We start from the raw sequence: 16732 nt of genomic DNA, 5'->3' as shown, positions 1-16732 counted from the left end.
TAATAAAGGAGGTAGCACTCTCATATATTTTCTTCAAAATCATAATATATGGCGTATCTATGCCTTGTCTTTCCAGTGCCCGAAAAATTGCCTTATGCTGTATGGAGTCAAATGCCTTTTCATAATCCACAAATGCCAGGCATAATGGTGTTTTATATTCATTTGCTTTCTCATTAGCTGTGATATTACGTGAAGGTGATCCATAGTTGAGAATCCTGTCCTAAAGCCAGCTTGCTCTTTCGGTTGATTCTCATCAAGTATTCTTTCTAATCTGTTAGTAATGACCCTTGTGAACAACTTGTAGATGTGGGATAACAAGCTAATTGGTCTATAATTTCCAATTTCTGATTTATCTCCTTTCTTATGCAGCAAAACTATGATTGCATTATTCCAGTGCTTAGGTGTCACATCTTTTCTAATGCACTTTGTGAAGAGCCTTGCCAGTTTTTGTGTTATGTCTCTTCCTCCCAATTTTAACAACTCTACAGTAACTTCATCTTCCCCCGGGGCTTTCCGATTCTTCATTTTCTTCAATGCATGTTCTACCTCATCAGGAAGAATATCGGGTATGTCGTATGGGTTGCTACTTTGCAATCCATCTTCCCCACTGCTGGTATCATTCCCTTGCTCCTTGTATAATGCTCTGTAGTAGTCTTCTGCTATTTGAATTATGCCTTCTCTGCTGTTTATAAGTACACCATCGCTATTCTTCAGTTTCAGTATCATTTGTCTTTCTGTATTACTGCTCATGGCTGCTGGTTTAAATCCTTTGTTTTCCCTTAATGCTTGTTCTACTTTTCTTGTGTTAAATCTTCTTATGTCCTCTCTGAGTCTCTTTCTAATGGCTTTGCATAACTCAGTATACTCAATTTTCTCCCTGTCAGTGTTTTTCTTGCTTTTCATTTGTCGTCTTCGGTTCATCATGACAAGTGTTTCTTGGCTAATTTTTTCTTCTTTGGATTTCTTTTTCCCTATAGGTTTCTTGGGCTTTATCACTTTCAGAAAGTTGTAATATTCCTCGTCGATATCTTGGTCCCAAGCAGTCTGCAGAAGCTCAAACTTGTTCTTAAGTTCCAGTACATACTGCTTTTTCTCCTCCTCTGTTATCTCAAAGACCTTTGTATTATTTACTCGAGTCAGTTTTTTCCTTTCCTTTCCTACATCTATATCAAGTGTACATCTTACCATTCTGTGATCACTTCCAACATTTACCTTATTCAGGACGGTAACATCATTCACAATATATCTTCTGTTAGCGAGGATGAAGTCGATTTCATTAGTTGTTAATCCATTTGGACTCTTCCATGTCCACTTTCTGTTCACCCTTTTCTTGAAAAAAGTGTTCATTACTGACAGTCCTTGAGATTCTGCAAATTCCACAAGTCTTTCACCTCTTTTATTTCTTTCACCAATTCCAAAATTTCCTATAGTTCCTCTTTCTGCGCTGTTTTGCTTTTTTCCAACCTTAGCATTGAAGTCCCCCATAATAATAGTGTAGTGGGTTTTCTGCTCATCTAGAAGACTCTCAATTTCGGTGTACATTTCTTCAACCTCTTCATCATCATGGCTCGATGTTGGTGCATAAATCATTATAATCTTTAGCTGTACCTCTTAGAAATCTTGAGTATTAGTCTTGACACCCTTGGTGATGTACTTTTGAATTCCAAAATGTTGTTTTTAAAATCTTTATGGACCAAAAACCCAACTCCACCTTCACTCCTTTCACTGTTTCCATTGGTGTACAGCAGATTTCCACTTGATAAACTTATAAGTGATTCATTTCTTCTTCTTGTTTCAGCCAAACCAATGATATTCGAATTCACATTTTCTAATTCCTTTTCCAGCTCTAATATCCTGTCTTCACTGATGAGTGATCGTACGTTATAACAGGCCAAGTTCAGTTTCCGTGCATGCCAGCCTGGTCGTACCCAGTGATTCTTAGTGCACCCTCTGCTTCCACTCTGATCCTCTCGCTGCTGTAAGAGTGAGAGTGAAGTGAAAACTGCTGGGGACTGAGGGCCATTTGTATTGTTGTGCTGTTATATGCTGGAGGGTTTGGTCTTTTCCTCTTCACGCTGACCAGGCGTCTTGAAGAGAACCACTCTACACGTTCGTTGCCACCTAAGTGACGTAACAGGGCTTACCATCGAGAAGGTGTGCATGAGTGGATTTTAGGGAGGCAGGCCAACCAGACTTCTCCTAAATCTTCTGTAATAGAGAGATATTGGATCCATCAGTGTTTTAGGCTGAGTGTCTGATAAAACACAGGATACCTGTTCCCCTCTGTGTGTGTATATATATATATATTTATATTTGAATAACGTTTAAAATAGTTGGAAACTGAATCTATCATAATAAAAATAAAATAAAAATGTACAGCAAACATCAAAGGCAGCAAAAAGCATATTCCTCTACATGATGCTTGAAATATAACCATAAAAATAAATTAGAATAAAAAATAAAAATAATGCCAGCAGCATGGCAAGACAACAGCAAAAATAGTTAAAATTAAACATATTTAATTTTAACTATTTCAAATTCAAATTTTTATACTAATTTATTTTTATGGTTATATATATAGACAAATTTATATGATCAGTGTATTGGGTATGGGGGTGCTGCCTTGTCAAGTGTAATTACAATGGAATAAATTAAATTGAGAATACCTGCAAAGTAAAAGCAGATTACCTGAAAGTAAATGAAATTAAGATTAACATAAAAATAATAAAATAATACCTAATGCTATAAGCCCTAAGATTTTAACTACGTTTTCATGAGGTCAGCAGCCAAAACTGAAGGAACCACATCAATAAACAAGGTCTCTGTTTCTGTTATGATGTATACGTACGAAATGTGTACATCATAGCCAACCCGACAGAGACCAAAAAGGAAGGAATGAAAAGAAGAATATAATTCAAAAATAAATAAATAAAAGAAAAATTGAATGAAAATTTGAATTAAAAGTTTAAATTAAGGCAAATTGCCCAGTTTGAAATTTAAACAAAGTAAAAGAAAGAGCAATCTTAAGATGAAAGAATCAAGTCAGGTTATGACAAATTACTGTAGGATCAGACAGGAGTGTAGTGAACATGGCTGTATCAGAGACCAAAGAAGTTGGCCAACAGTTCTCTGTATATTTATATCAGTTGAAGTAACCTCAAGTGTGTGGGGGGGGGTGAATTGGTCAGAGCGAACTAGTAAGAGTAATCAAGGCATGTGATGCAAGAAAACAAGCATATGAGCTTATATAGCATCAGCCCAAAAAAAAAAAAAAAAAATTCACACAACCATTCCCTCTAAAAGTTTGTCCAGTTCCTCCTTGAATTTATTTAATCTATCAACTTGCACAACAACAGATGGAAGTTTGTTTGAGAAATCAGACCGCTGGCTAAAGGCAAATTTCTGCACATCTATTCTACAGCTGTCTTTCCTCAATTTGAATTTATTCCCCCTTAGGTTTGTAATCTGAGCAAGCGGAAGAATCCCATCAGAATTCAGCATGCTCAACCCATTCAAGGCATTATACACCTCAATCAGATCACCTCTTAGGTGCCTAGTCTCCAGCTGTTGCAATTTGCAGAAATTAAGCCTCTTCTGGTAAGAGGATCCCTTCATTCCCTTCTCTGTACACGCTCAAACAAATCTACATCCTTCCTAAAATGAGGCCTTCAGACCTGTATGCAGTACTCAAGGTGTATCCTGACCATTGCTTTATACAGAGGGACAATCGCCTCCTTTTCTCTGCTAGCAAAATTCCTATATATCATTGACAAAACCCTATGACTTGCCCTGACAGCCTGTCTGCATTTCTCAGAAAACTTCATATCTGACTGCACAATTACTCCCATGTCTTTTTCATTTTCTACCACCTTAAGTGTAGTACCACACAGTTGGTACGTTTCTCTGGGGTTACTTCTACCCATATGCAGTACTTTGCATTTGTCAAGGTTAAACTTCAGTTGCCACTTCTTAGCCCATCTGCCCAAATTATCTAGATCCTGTTGCAGTAGCACACTGCCATTGCTGTCATTAACAACCCTGCCGTTGTATCATCTGCAAACTTCGACATTAAGCCTGATATACCTTCTTCAATATCATTGATAAATATACAAAACAACAGTGGACCCAACACAGAACCCTGTGGGACTCCACTAATAATATTAGTCCAAGAAGAGCAGTGTCCATTGACTACTCTCTGTCTTCTCCCACTCAACCACCCTTTTATCCATTGTAGCAACTTACCCTTAATACCATTCTGCTCCAATTTGTACAGTAGTAGTCCATGCGTAAAAGTGTCAAAAGTGTTCCCGAAATCCAAGTATACAATATCGAAGTTATTTTTTGCATCCAGTTCCTTTGAAACCACATCATAGTATCCAATCAAATTTTTTAGACAAGACTTTCTCTTAACAAACCCATGCTGTGTCTGAATTATTGCTTCAGTCTCGTCTAGATGATCCTGCAATGAATCTTTAACCAGTGACTCCATTATTTTACCCAGAACAGAAGTTAAACTAACTGGTCTGTAATTACTTGTGTCACCCTTCGATCTCCCTTTGTGAATTGGGGATACATTTGCACATCTCCCCTGAGTCCAATGATGCTCTCATAATTATGGTTAAGGGTTTGCTTAATTCCTTTGCCACCGCCTTTAATTTAACTGGATAGATCCCATCCACCCCAGGAGCCTTTCTTGTGTTTAACTTCAACAATTTCTTCTCCACTTTGCTCTCAGTTATTACAAAATCAATAAAATAAGCACACTGTTACAGTTTGATAAACTTCTGGAATTTTCCTCCCTTAATAACTCCTGATGTGTGAATGTAGATGCAAAATACTCGTTCAGTTTGTTAGCTATCTGAGCAGGATCATCAAAAGTCGAACCATCGATATCAAGTGTACCAATCTGATTCAACTGTGTCCGTGTGACGGGGAAGTAGGCAAATAAAGAAATGTGCCAGCAAAGGGAGAATCAGTGACTAACAAGGTAGTGTAGAGAAGACACTAAACTTTGTTAAGACGAAAAAAGAAGCGATAGCAGAAGAATAGCATCTCAATTCTTTTTTAAAAGTTCAGTTTTGTCATTACATCCTATTATTTTTATTTATATTATATATATATATATATATATATATATATATATATACACACACACACACACAGGATCCAGTCGCATGATTATGATCACCTTCCTAGTATCCAGAATATGCACCTTTCGCAGCTTGCACCGCAGCCATGCCGTGGGAGGGACTCAGTAAGGTGACCATGCAGACTTCAGTGCACCCCGGAGTTCCTGTAGGTTCCTTCGTGGAGGATCCATCCATCTGATGTGTTGATCGAGGTGATCCTATAGATTTTCAATTGGGTTAAGATCCGAGGAACTTAACCATCGATAGTAATCATTTGTGTTCAGGGTGCCCTTCAGAAGTATCAGCGGACCCAAGCCATGCCATGAAAACATTCCCCAGACCATAACGGTACTCCCTGCCTTCTGCCAGTAATCGGGTCTGGGTGTCTGTTCTAAGTGGTTTCACACCTGATACGCCACCGTCCATCCACTCGGTTTAGCAGAAACCATGACTCATCGGAGAAAGCCACCAGTTGCCACTTGGCCCGGATCCACTGTTGGAAAGTCCACAAAAGGTCAGTAAGTTCACAAAACTGACTGCATTGTTTGCGATGAACGCCCATCAGCATGCATACTGTCACCAAGTGTCTGCTCCTGAGCCAAATGCACAACAGGGTTCACTGTACTGTCGTATTGGAGACCTTTCTGGTGGCCCCACAGTTCATTTGGACAGCCAGTTGAGCAACAGTAGCTTTCCGATTGGTCCGGACCAACCATGTCAGCCAACATTCACCTCTGGGATCAATAGCACATGGGGCCCCACAATTGATCATCAAAACTGTCCTATTCATCCAGTCTTGATACACTTTCACCACTGCAGCACGTGAGCATTTCACATGCTGTTTCAGAAATGCTGGCACCCCTGGTCGATGATCATGCCTTTTTCCAGGTCTGATAGGTCTCGTGCTTTGCCCATCACAGAGGCTGTTACTGTGTTCATGGATGCCAAACATCAAGCCTTATATGCTTGCAGTGTGTGTGTGAACTTGACACGTGTACTGTATGATTCGCTAGGCGTGTGTGATGTCTGCATTGGGGATGGTCATAATATTGTGACTGGACTCTGTATATACACGCACTGAATCTTATTCACAAAGGGTTATAGAGGATCTGAAGAACATATCTATATGATATACCTCACAAAATCCTCACAGCATCCAAATTGCAAAGGCAACTATACTGTAAATTTAAGACTGGCAGCTGGGGGGGGGGAATATATATATATATATAAAGCAAAAATTATACTTATTTCCCTTTTTCTATCTTCTTATTTCAGCTTTTTTGTTATTTTATTCAACTTATATATATATATATATAAATAAATAAATATATATATAAAACTGAATATAAAATGACACTTAGAAGCAAAAAGTAAATCTCACTAAGTACAGTAATACCCCGAAGTTACGCGATAGGTGGGTCCGACGAAAATCGCGTAAGTCGGGGTACAACTTTGCATATAAATACATATAAATTTTGCTTAATTGGGACCAAGGACTAACAAAAACACTAGTTTAGAAGAAAAATATTAATAAAATTGCAGTTATTTATACATATTAATACAAAATATATATTAAAAAAAACAAATGACTTACGTAAAAAAGTTATTTCGATGTCGATGGCTTCATAAAATCTAACAAATTCATCTGACGACAGCGCGTTCTTTTTTTCACGCAGAATTTCTTCGTAGCAAGCTAATAATTTTTTTATTCCTTGCTTTGTAGCTATAACGCGTTCTTCGTTGGAGTCTATGTTTTCTAAAATTTTTAAGCCCTTTACAATTGAGCCCTTTTCAATTTTCAACCTGTCAAGTTTGCAATTGTCATGTGCTTTTCGCCGTTGCTTCATTTAGGCCTGTAGCACGTGCAATATCACATGGTCTTTCATTTCGCTCAAAGCGTTTCACAATTTCATATTTTTTCTCTATCGACAGAGGTGGACTGGCCATAAGCCTTACCGGGGAAACCCCGGTGGGCCAGTGTGATTTTGGCCATAAACCATAGTATGAGGCCACTATAAATTTTCCCGGGTAAGAATTTTTGACCCAGTCCGCCTCTGTTTATCGATAATTGCTTTTCTTTTTCTCTCTGAATCTTCAGTGTCTTCACCAGGACGCTTCCTTTTCACACCTTTTAATTAAGTATTTTACTCATTTTTAGGGAATAAAGCACAATTACAAAACGAGGAGGCACGCTTGATACGCATAAACAAAGCTGCGCGCATGTAGCAACTGAATAAACAACACCATAAAGGCAGAGATACGCTATTAACACCTCACATTTCTAGGGGTTACTACCATAAAACAATAAAAATCCAGTTGCGTTTCTGCTAGTGAAATCTGTTATAAACTGGTAGTAAACTCGATCTAATTGCATTTGCGATTATACCGATAGCTGGAATTGTGTTGGTTTTTACGTTATTATGGTGAAATGTGTTTCCCCTTCACTGATATAAAAAACATAAAAGCAGCAAAGTTGAATTTTGTTCATCTTTCGCTCTCATTCTCCGCCGTCGCACTGTATATCGATAACATATGAAAAACGACCTTGAAGATAGTGGGCGACAGTGTTGCCAAACGAAAAAAATCAAGAACCGCGTAACTCCGAGTTCGCGTAAGTCGGGGTAGCGTAAGTCGGGGTATTACTGTACAATTAATGGAATTTACTTATAGGTGTGCACCATCTCTTTGACAACCAAAATCCAAAACACTTATATTTTGGATTTTGCACAGAGAATTTGTACTTGGAATTTTGCACTTGGAATGAGTACAGAGAAGGACAGTGAGATTGGTGAAGGGAACACTGGTGCTCTTACCAAGAAAGCCTTAAGTTCTGCAAATTGCAACATCCAGAGGCTAGGCACCTGCAAGGTGATCTGATTGAGGTGAGGTGTTTAAGGCTTTGAATGGATTGAGCAAACTCGATACTGATGGGATTCTTCCTCTTGCTCAGACCACACACATATGAGCGGTGCACAAATTAAAGCTGAAGAAGGATGGTTGCAGTATAGATGTGCAGAAGTTTGCCTTTAGCCAGAGGATGGTTTATTGCTAGAACAAACTTCCATCTGTTGTTGTGGAAGTTGATATTCAAGGAAGAACTAGACAAACTATTGGAGAGAATGAATAGGTGAAATGGGAGTGTCTTTATTTATTTATTTTTTGTTTTGCTTTTCTTTTTTTGCTGATTCTGTATAAGCTTGCTTTCTTGCATCATTTGCCACAGACAATACGAACATCTCTGTGGTATAAACCTGCTTAATATTGTCCCCTAAACAGCAATCCCCTCATTGCGGAATCTGCGGTTCTAGCCACCAGCTCTCCAATCACAGCCTACCAGAACATAGTCACAGTATCTCAACCAAACACAAAATACAAATATATGGCACAAATAGTAAATAGTGGCCACATCCTGACTACATGGATACAAACTACAGGTACAAAGTGTGTTGAGGGTCAAACGGCACCAGGGATTTCTTCCATCTCCCCGAGTGTTCACTGTATTGAGGGACAGTATTCTGTCAAGGCCAGAGATTTAAAAGTATGTGGATCATGTGTTGTGTAGTATGTTGTGTCCGTTGTTCTATTGGCCGTCAGGCCCCTGATGGGACCCGCCGCTGTCATTACTATGCTGAGGAGGCTGGCCAGGTGTGCCCTGTAATTTATTGTACTCTGGTAGGTCTCACCACCTAATTTCCTGGGATTTCAGCAGCTGGGTCCAAAAAAAATGATAGTTGCGGTAGCATTAAAATGACCATGGAATAGTACGCTAAGATGACAAGTTCTAGTCCTAATGGGGCAGGCAATAATTTTGGTGTTAATTTAAATTTGGATGTGTGAGGCTTTTGCGGTGTATTGTTGAGAGAAGAGTGGGGAGACTGAAGGCTGGGGGGGAAGAAAGAGAAGTAAGGGCCAATAGGGTAGATGGCCTCTGTAGTCAGTGGGGCATGTCCATGCCCCACCAGAGGGAAAGAGGGGTGACAGGAGGGTTAGAATATGGCAAACTATCTTCCCCCCCTGCCAAGGAATAGGAGTGAAAGCAGGCTGGTCAAGGTGTCCAGCCCAGATCGCCATATGGCTAGGTGGCAGCAATGTGCTGCAGTCATTTCTCTGAGTCCTTGCATGGGGGGGGGTCTTGTTGTCTTGATCAGGTTGTCAAATGCCTGTGCTGGATGAGGTTGTCTAATCGGGTTGCCACAGTGTGATTTTTTCCTAGTCATGTCCAGTTCATCTGGGTAGGTTTCTGTGGTTGTGTAGACTTTCTGCTGGTCTGCACAGCATGGTTATTTACTGCAGTGGCTGAGGCTGTTGAAGCGTCCTTCTTGTGAAGAGGTCCTGGGCCAGCTGCACAAATACCTTGTATGTGGTGATGTCAGTTATGGCAAGGTCTTCTTGATTACAGAGGTTAAGATGTATTCTAGTGATGAACCTGCAATAGAGGTCCTTATATAGTGGGCAACTGTACATTAGATGCTCTCAAGTTTTATGTTCACCACAGAGGCAAGACGGCATATCACTCAGTCCAAATCCTTGTAGTTTGTCTCTAATGGCCCTGTGTCCCGTCAGTAGGTAGGTGGTGTAGAATCCTGGTGAGAGCCATGTGGATAATCTGGATATACCAGCTGTATGTTGGGTAGAAATCTTCTAGTTATTGCACCTTTGCTGGAGGTCTCCCAGCGGGCCTGCCATGTTTGTTGGAGGTAAGCAGAGAATCGGTTCCTTTCTACTTTGGGATCATTTGACAGGTCTATGGTGTAGTCGAGGCATGTTGCCGTTCTGCCTTTGGTCAGTTTATAGAGAAGCCCATGCTTAACAATCTCCAGGGAGGTCCAGAGAGAGAGAGGAATCCCATTAGGGCCTGGAGTTTGTGCGTTCTTAGTGTTACATGCTCTCGAGATGGTTATGAGTATGTGTCACTGCGTAGTCTCCAGTTTTTTTCGGGTTCACTGCAGTGGTGGCCTTGCGATACCATATTCCAGCAGCATTTGTAATCGCTGGCAGGAAAATAGCTTTATAATAGAGGCTGAGGGTTTTCCTCCTCAAGCCCCATTCCTTTTGTGTTATTCGCACAAAAAGCACGGAGTATCCTCTAATTTTCTTTCGTAAGTGCTCTTTATGTGGTGTAAAGCTCAGGTTCTTGTCTAATATGATTCCAAGGTTCTTTAATTTGGTGGTAAGCTTAACTGTGTTACCATGTATCTTGATTTGAGGGGGGGTCATCTGGTATCTAGGGTTCCTTTTAATAATATAGATCTTGTCTTTGAGGATGAGATCTTTAAGTTATTGCTGTTAGCCCAGCTCTCTAGAGTTTCTATTGCTCTTGTGACGGTGTTCTCCAGTTGCGCCCTAGACCTCCCCAGGCAGCATCAGGACCAAATCATCTGCATAGGCTAGGGGAATGACGTCTCTGAGTTCCAGGGTGAAAAAGCCATTTAAAATCAGGTTCCATAGGATTGGACCCAGAACTGAGCCCTATGGGCATCCTCTGAATACTTCTCTTGTTACTGAAGAATATGGTGCTTTGACTGTCATGAACCTATTCAACAGGTAGCATTTTATGACTTGGTACAGATTTGACGGTAGGTTGGCCCTCCATAGTCCAGCCAGGACGCTTGGCCACCATAAAGTGTTAAATGTCCCGGCAAAGTCTATTGCTATGACCAGAAAGTATTTCTGGTCTGAGGTAGTTGCAGCATCAGTAATTTTTTCCAGTACGTCCAGGGTTGAGCATCCCTTTCTAAATCCATATTGTTGGGGTGACTGGAGGTCGGCTGCAGTGTAGTGGATTTCTATTCTGTTTCTTAATAGTTGCTCAAAGAGCTTGCTCAGGACTGATAAGAGTGCTATGGGTCTGCACCACCCCGGAAGGTACAGTTGTTTGTTGCGACTTTTGGGGATGAGGCACAAGTTTGAAGTTTTCCAAGCCTGGGGGAACAGGCCTTCTTTGAGGCAGAGTTGTATAGGTTAAGTAGCACCTCTGGAATGGTTTTGATGGCTTTCTTGACAATCTCAGGCTCCAAAAGATCAGTGCCAGGAGACTTCTTGTTTCTAATCCTCATGCAGCTGTTTCCAGTTCAGGTTTGATGAAAGGGTCTTCTGTTGCAGTCGTGCAGTAGGTTTCATTGTCCTCACAGATGGTACTACATGGATAATGATAGTAATGCAAACCAGGATGATTCAATCCTTGGAGCTCTATGCTATGGATGAGGTAAACTTGTATGGCATTCCCTGCCATCCATAAAAACAAGCCATCTGCATTGTGAATATCTTCTGCCTAACAGATATTAACAATATTTTTACTTTGTATCACCTAGAGGCATCTGTCTTCAGGAGATAAACTTAATGAAGTAAAAAAAAAGTAAAAGTAAAAAAAAAAAAAAAAAAAAGATCTGCCATAAGAAAGGTCAAACTTCTATATCAATTAGGGCTCATGAAGAAATTACATTAATATGTTCTTGTTTATCTCTGGCATGACTGCCAGATCAGAGGAGTTTACAAAAAATCATAAATACAATATTAATTGTATTTAGCAGCCACAGTCTTGAACCACGATCCACTCAAAGAGCGTGTGCTACTGCACACTCACTCCTTCTGATTGACTACATGAGGCAGGTAGACTCCAGATTACCAGAGAAACATATTCCTCTACAAACATTTTTGGAAACAGTAATAGTAACACTGATCTCCTTATATCTTTTTCCAAACAGTTACACTGCATATAAAAACCTTGAAGACCTTGTTACAGCTGCCATTCTCTTTCTGCATCATGAGGACTAACTAGGTGAATCACCATAAGGGAAGTTCCATAATTTAGATGAACAAGGACAGATGACAGAAATTCTCTTAAATAGACAAAACCCCATCTTCCTCGGTTTAGAGGATCCCATACATACGTACGCTATACAACTCCTGCTTATAGTCATGGGATACTTGTATACTCTGTTCACTCTAACTTTAATGCTGATGTAAACAAATATATATTGTCAAGTAAATCTGTTGTTGATCACTTATTAAACTACCAGTGTGTTGTTTAGCAACTGACCAGTGAGACTTGATGATCTGTATTTCTTCATGTCAAGGTTAAACTCAGAGTGAATAAAGTTTAGTTATGAAGAACATATTTATTCAAACAAATTGATAGCATGAAGGAGTTTACTTATGCATAGGTAATGCGTACACATCATTTCTACTACCTAACTGATGTGTGTGCATTACCCGTGCATAAGTAAACTCCTTCATACGCTTGGGCATTTAGCCAAGAAATATCTTTAAGAATAAACCACGCACACTATCAGGCATCTCTCATATTGTGGAATTATATACTTCATAACTGGGTTGTCACTACTGCAACAACAGGTTACCTGCCCACCCACCCACCAATGAGAAGCCAATAAGCTTCGAAATGGTACCGCCTGGGTGGTGGTATCTGCCGAGAATAAGTAATGTTAGTCTTTTCTCCATAGGTGAAGTATTCAAGATGGTGCAATTCCATGGCAACTCATTGTGAAGATATTCACAATTGGAGATATAATTAAAACGATACATTAAAACTACCTTGGTAGTACAAATGATGTATATGTGTGTGTGCATTACCCGTGCATAAGTAAACTCCTTCATACTCTTAGGCATTTAGCCAAGAAATATCTTTTAAATTAATAGCATGTTGGCCCACCATTGGCCATAATGACCCAATGCATCGTTTATGATAGAAAACTGGTGGTATTGTGCTCCACTTCTCCTTTAAAGCATTAATAGTAACACAGTTTCACTAATGAAATGAGTTGGGCTTTGCCCTCATTTTGCATTCCAGTCCACCCCAAAGAAGTTAATTTGTGTTGCAGTTGCTCTGTTTCTGGCTACTGCAGTTTTCTGATGTTATTTTTTTCAAACTGCATGTTCACAAGCACTTCCTTTGTGATATGGTGTGTTGTTGCATTGAAAGATATTAAAGGTCACTTTCACAAAGTTACCACACTGTAGGGCATGCAGAATTCATATTTTCCATGTAATGCAACCACTGGTACAGAAGAAATGACAACACACACACACATCATGGCACTGCCCCCTCTTCTCAACTTCACAGCTGGGACAACACACTCAGGTAGTAAGCATTTGACCTTCTAAAACCTAACACACCCATCAGACTGGAAGAGCATGTAGTGTGAGTTGTCACTCCACAGGATCAGTTTCAGCCGACTCACAGTCAAGGTTGCACCATGCCAAACACTGGTTTCGGTGGTAGGAAAAATCAAGGAAGCAATGATCAAGAGTACAGTACAGGGCTATTGAAATAGAAATAGGGTTCAGAAGGATAGAGAGTGTGGTTTTGTAAAAGGAAAGTGATTCATTTCCACATGAGAGAGTGATTGTATAGGATGAAACGTGTAGATCACAGGAAAGGACCTCAGATGAATTGCAGGGTGGCTGCAGGGTAGGAGGTACTGATTAATGGTTGCTCTCAAATTGGGCTAACATTAGAAGCTGGGTCTTCCCCTCATCCAATGAGGATTGCTACTGGGATCACCATTAGTAGTGACAAATGATACAAGGAAGCAAGCTTATACACATCACAAAAAAAAAAAAAAAAAAAAACTTCCTGCATCACTTACCCTTCCCTATAATAATTTTTCTAGTTCCTTAAATTTATTCAAACTACCTCTTCAACATATCAATCCTGCAACCATCCTTCCTCAATTTATACCACCTTATTTGTGTTATATAAGAAAGAGTAAGGGTGCCATGAACATTTAACTTACTTCAACCATTCAATGCCTTAAACACTTCCAGACACTGCAGTTTGCAAAACTGAAGTCTTTTTTGGTAAGAGCACACGTTTGTTACCCTCACTAATCTTGTTGTTCTTCTCTGCACTGCTCAGAGAGCTTCATGTCTGATTGCACAATTACCCCAGATTTTTTTGTGCTTCACTATCTTCAGTTCTGTACCACACAGTTGGTATGTTATTCTGGGATTATTGCTGCCCATATGCAGTTCCTTGCATTTGTCAATGTTAAACTTCAATTGCCTCTTCTGTCCATTTTACTAATTTTTCTAGATCTTGTTGCAGTAGCATACCCTGATTATTGTCATTACCTACCCTGCCAACCTTTGTATCATCTGGAAACCTAGACATACAGCCTGATATGCCTTCATCAGTATCATTAGTAAATATTAAAAACAACGAGACCAGCACTCTGAACCCTTGGGAACTCCACGGATAACCTTAGTCCAAGAAGAGCAGTGCTCATTGATAATCACTCTGTCTTCTCTCACTCAACCATCCCTTTATCCATTGCAGCAAATTGCCCCTAATGTCAATTTGTACAGCAGTCTTTTATGTAGAAAAGTATCTAAAGCTTTTCTGAAATCTAAGTATATGGTTTCAGAATTATTTTTTGCATCCCATTCCATTCAGTTCCTTTGTTATTGCAACATAGTATCTAATAAGATTGGTTAGAAAAGATTACCCCTTAACAAATACATGTTGTGACTGCAGTAAACTGCATTCCTGTCTAGATGGTCCTACATTATTTTTTTAACCAGTGGCTCCATTGTTTCTTATTTTCTTATATGACATCAACAAACAGATAGAGGGCATGATGGCAATATTTATGGATGATTTTAAGATTGGGAGTGGTTAATGATCAGTGCAAAACAGTGCCCTTCAAGTTGATTTGGATAAGCTTCAAGGATTGTCAGAAATGTGCCAACCATATTTTAATGCAGCAAAGTGCAAGTTCTTATACATGTCTGATGAGGAGGAATAGTACCGTATTTCTTCGATTCTAAGACGCACTTTTTGCCCCCCTATAAACATCTCTAAAAATGGGGTGCATCTTAGAATCTATGGTGTCTTAGAATTGCAGTTTTTTTTTTAATTTTCCCATGCTTTGCACACAGCACCACACGTTTTGTTTTTATGCAGAAACCCCACCTCCAAGTTTGACTGTTATTGCATTCTCCAATTACATTGGAAAATAAAGTGACATGGGTGATTTCACACGCTTTCAAAATGTGAAGCCACCGTTATTTCATTATAGTGGAGCTCACTCAGCGAAAACTAGAAAGTTTCGTGTGTATCTTCGAAAGTACGTAAGAAGTGGAGTTACTGTATTTCGTTCATTTTGATCCCTTATTGCACATTAAAATGTCAAAAAGATTACACTACAAAGCTGCATTGAAACAAAAAGTTTTGTGTATACAAAATAACATGGAAATAGGGCTGTGGGTTGACATTTTGACATTAGTGAAGTAAATGTTCATCATTGGAGAAAAGACCACAATTCCATATTTTCGTGCAAAGCAACAACCAAGTGCTTTACAAGGCCTAAGTAAGGAAGATTTCCACAAATCAATGAAGCTGTGATACAGTTTTGTAACTGAGACATGTGCAAAAGGATTACCCATCACTCGACAAGCCATGCAATTGAAAGCCAGAGAAATTGCCAAGTCCCTCGGAATAGAGGAAATAATTTATAAAGGCATGTGTCGTAGCAGATTATTGTTAAGACGCCGAACATCATCTGTCAAAAAATTCCTGCAGACTTTCAACAGAAACTGATTAACTTTCAGCGACAGGTGATGAAATTAAGGAAAAAAAGAAACTGTGAGTTTAGCCAAATTGGAAATTCTGATGAAACCCCGGTCTTCTTCGATGTGCCTTGAAATTACACCGTCAACGCTGAAGGTACTAAAGAAATCAAGATTATAAGCTCGGACTACGAAAAGCAGTGTATCACTGCTGATGGTCGAAAGTTGCCACCATATTTAATTTTAAATCGAAAAACCATACCGAAGAATGGAATTAAATATGGTGGCAACTTTCAACCAACATCCATTTTTTTTTTGTGCATGCACAAAAAAAAATGGATGGATGTCAGCAGAGCTTACGGAAGACTGGCTAAATGTTGTGTGGAATAGATGTCCTGGAAGTCTTAGTAACCCATCTAGCATGCTAGTACTTGATGCATTTTGTGGACATTTGTCCAAACGGGTCAAAAATAAAAACGTGGTGACTTGGTTGTGATTTCTGGTGGCATGACTAGCCAACTGCAGCCACTCGACGTTTGAGTCAACAAACCATTTAAGGATTACTTGAGAAAGGAATATGAATTCTGGATGTTGACTGACAAACTTCCAGAAAAATTAAGAAAATGCCGACATCAAAATTGGCAGAATGGGTATGAACAGCTTGGAAGCTAATCCCAGAAAGAATAGTACAACACTTATTTAAAAAATGTTGCATCACCAACGCTCTCGATGGCTCAGAAGACGATATATTATGGGATAATGAAGATAACGATGGCTCAGAAGAATCTGACCCTGAATGTGAAGTAGACTCTGATATCGATTCAGATGCAGATATTGGCAGAAGATTCATAAAGAAGTGATGAATAACATACCTACTGATAAATACTATTGTTGTTAGTAAATTGAATTCTATTATGATAAAAATATTTGTTAGATTTATTTTAGCATTTTATTTTATTTATTTATTTTTTCTTTCTTAGAATCAAAGCTTTTTTCCTGTTGGTGGTACTGAAATTAAGGTGCATCTTAGAATCGAAGAAATATGGTAATCCCAAAATGACTTATTCACTTCGTAG

General features: G+C 39.3%; 1 protein-coding gene across 2 annotated transcripts in view; it reads left to right on the top strand.

Moving 5' to 3' along the window:
* The window catches only part of LOC150085539 (inositol polyphosphate-4-phosphatase type I A), a 557621-nt gene that overhangs the window by 494373 nt on the left and 46516 nt on the right, over positions 1 to 16732 (top strand). The gene's annotated exons all lie outside the window — the stretch shown is intronic.

The sequence above is a fragment of the Mastigoproctus giganteus genome, chromosome 5 (assembly GCF_048544385.1).
Source record: "Mastigoproctus giganteus isolate SK-2022 chromosome 5, ASM4854438v1, whole genome shotgun sequence".
NCBI lineage: Eukaryota > Metazoa > Arthropoda > Arachnida > Uropygi > Thelyphonidae > Mastigoproctus > Mastigoproctus giganteus.
The sequence above is the reverse complement of the archived record's forward strand: the minus strand, read 5'-3'. Positions and strand labels throughout refer to the sequence as shown.